Consider the following 3,729-nt stretch of genomic DNA (forward strand, 5'->3'; position numbering starts at 1 on the left):
AAAAAGTTAAGGCTAACAGATTCTTCATGTTCAAAGGCCAAGTCCAGAGGAACTAGACTTGGCCATCAGATCTGGAGCTGGAACATCTACGAGGGCCCAGAGGAGATGGAGTCTACATCCTGGGTGTACCAGGCAGCTCTCTTGGTTGCAAACCTCAGAAATTGACCATCTGCTAGAGAAACAAGCTGGCTTCACAGGTCCTCAAGGTGAACTAGAACAGTCCACAACCTTGAGGAGGAGACCAGGGACCAAAGGAGCAGGGAGAGGGCTCAAGTAATTAGACACGAGCCAGATCACTGACAAAATAAAAGGCACTGAACACTAAACCCAGCACCGGCCACCCAGTGTAGGGCTTCTCTTACCATCCCGTCAAGGGACAGAGCAGGCCTTGGGCTTCCAGCCCGCCTGAGCCCCTCCATGCCTATTGGAAGACATCATTTCACAGACTGTGTTCTCTGGGACCCACTTATTCTATGAGGTCTTCATAGGACTTTCTATGAAGGAAGAATTTGTGCTCGGATTCTATTTCCCTCTTGGTGTTCCACAGGGTACATGAGTCTGTTAAGGGCCTTTCAAATCTGAAGAAACCTATTTTCCTCTGTTGAACCAAACGTTTCCCAAACTTATTTGATCCTGGAACCCTCTTTGTCCAAGTGTGCACCATTGTCTCAGAGAACACTAAGGTTTCAAGACCACAGTTGTGGAAACACTGGCCTACAGCACGGCCATCCTCAGGCACTGTGGATCCTTCTTCCCTGGAGCCGAGTCCTGGAAACTAGCTCCTTGCCCTCAGCCTTCTGCCCTACACAGTAATTAGGTTTCCATACATATTCATCCTGACATGGCCAATGGAGATATTTTTGAGGTTGTTATGTTATCTCTTCTGGAGAGCTTGCCTTGACTATTTCCCATTCCAAGCCCCCACCTCAATCCCACCCAACCCCTAGTATTGGGGAAGAGTATGTACTTTGAACTTGTCTGACTGCCTTTGTATTCTGGCTCTGCCACTTACTAGCTTCGTGATTTTCAGCAAATAACAACCTTTCTGTGCCTCTCCCCATGTGAAAACTGGAGTTAATAAGGTTACCTACCTCACAGGGGAGGTAACATCGTATCAAAGCAGTCAATCCTAAAGGAAATAAACCCTGAACATTCATTAGAAGGACTGATGCTGAAGATGAAGCTCAAATACTTTGGCCACCTGATGCGAAGAATCGACTCATTGGAAAAGACCCTGATGCTGGGAAAGATTGACGGCAGTAGGAGAAGGGATGACAGAGGATGAGATGCTTGGATGGCATCACCAATTCAATGGACATGCATTTGGGCAAACTCTGGAGATGGTGAGGGATTGGGAGGCCTGGCGTTCATGGGGTCACAAAGAGTTGGACACAACTTGGCAACTGAGCAACAACCTCACAGGGTTGTCATAAGGATGAAGCGATGATACATGGAAGCACTCAGACTAGTAGCTGGGGGACAGTGAGGCAGCTCTGTCAAAGAGTCGGTTCTCATAACTCACTGGCTCAATAATTCTCATTTTGCCCACTCCTCCCTTAGACCGTGTGCAACCTGAAAACAAAGGCTGTGCCTTTAGCTCTGTTTCCAGCGTCTAGCACAGTACTTGACACTGGCTGGCTGTACCACAGGAATCAGTGAGTAAACGATTGTTGGTGATTTTGAGAAAAACCAAATGGAGGCCAAAATTTGTTTTCTAGAAAATTTCAGTAAATCGAGAGAAATCAGATAATGATTAAAAAAAAAAAAGCTCAGGCATGAAGCTACAGCTGAAACATATCTGGTTCGTATCCTATTGCCAGTTTCATCTAAGTTCATAATTACAAAGCAAATGATATGCCTTGTTTACACTGAGCATCTTCTTTTAATGGAGAATTGATTTCCTCTCCCTGAGCAAAAAATTTCAGTGGCCTTATAAAAGGTTAAAACAAACTATTACATTTGCATGTTCAATGTTTTATTTTTCAATTATGAAATCTCTCTGTCTGTCTAAGACATTCTAGAAATGGCAGCAGAATGGAAGCCTGGTTGTGGGCTCTAAAATAGCTCTTAGCAGCTCAACTTTCCAATGTTCCCTTATGGAGCAAGCATTTCTTGATTGGGTAGGAGTTCCAGAGTGCCCAGACATGTATCTTTCTTGTTCGTTTGGGAGGGAAGAGAGCTGTTTTGATCCGTGAGCCTGGGTTTTCTTAACAAAATGATTCTCAGAAATGCCCCTGCCCTTTCTCTCTCCTGCTCCAGCCACAAGAAGAGCACTTAATGATTCTTACTTGTTAAGGGAATAAAAATAAAAAGCAGAGAAAGTCGTAGAAGTGGGGCGATCTCCAAAAGTCATAGTCCCCATTACCGTGTTTCTAATTCTAGCCACCGATACACCTGCAGACCCCAAAGAGTTTATTCTTAACAATTTGAGCAAGATTCTTTTAAGTTAATCATACACCACAAACCCTTAAAACAGCCATTTCCAGTCGGCAAGCCATTTTTATAGCTCTCTGCTTGTCTGCTTTGCCTTGCAGTGACAGACTTATTTCGCTTTGTCCTTGTCCTAAACTCAGATATGGCAGTGGGAATGGACAAAGATGCAAAGAGAATTATCAAATATCAAAGAAAAAAAATACTAAAGTCTGTGTTTTCCCCAGCTGGAGTTTTCAATTCACCTGGTAAGTATTTTGAAGTTTGTGGTGTGTTTCAAGTGTAAAACCACCACAGCCACAACACTCTCTGGAAAAAAAAACAGAAACCTCATATGCGTGTTTGAGTGCTGCTTTTTGAATTTGGGTTTGGTTTTGGTTTTTGTAACGTGTAAGGGAGGATGTTGAATGGCCTAGTTCACACCTCATAAAGACTGGCTCTGTTCTTACCCTTGAAATGGACTTGACTGTTAATCTCCAAGCAAGTCATCCTACTGTTTTCCCAGCCCTAGAAACAGAACGCACTCGCATTCAGTCCCACAGATAAGGCACAAGGACTATTTAAAAAGTTAGCCAATCTGTCGCCTCCCAGGGGCTTTTTCCAAGGTAGAGAATGTTAATATTCTAAATAGTTCTAGCCCTCAAGCCCATGCGTGTTTTGAGCTGCTTCATCATCCATACAGAGCCTTTCCTTTAATCTTCCCCATGAGCGTGTGCACAGGTTCAAATGGTGATAATTACCATAAAACAATGGTGTTGTCCTTCTCCCAATAAAAATCGCTCTGTTAATCAGCCAACTCGCAGCCCCCTTGTCTGAGGACCCTTATGCCAAACTGGCAGGGTAGAACGTGACTGCAGATAAATTAGCCCACGTGTGATTGCATGCGAAAACACATTGATTTAGGATTTTTTTTTTCTTCTCCCGTTCAACCTGACAACTTGTCTAAATAGGCTTCTGCCACGACCTGACAGCTCGTGGACAAGCTGTGTACAACAGGCCATTAAAACGAAATGCTCTGAATATGGAGAGTACAAAACACAGACAAAGGGATAAGATGGAAAGATAAAAGGATGAACAAAGGGAGTGGGGGAGGGCGTTATGGGGGAGTGGAACCTGAAGAGGTACCCTTTCATTGCACTTTCAGTCTTTGTCATAGGCTGGATTCTTTGAAGCAGACCCTGAGATGAGGTTTGGGGTGAAGCCTATTTATGAGGGCTCCACAGCTCTGGAGAGGGGGATGTGGAAGCAGGATGGGTCAGATCGAGAAGCTGAAATGTGTTGCAGGCTGGGGACAAAATC

Source organism: Bos taurus, chromosome X, assembly GCF_002263795.3.
Source record: "Bos taurus isolate L1 Dominette 01449 registration number 42190680 breed Hereford chromosome X, ARS-UCD2.0, whole genome shotgun sequence".
NCBI lineage: Eukaryota > Metazoa > Chordata > Mammalia > Artiodactyla > Bovidae > Bos > Bos taurus.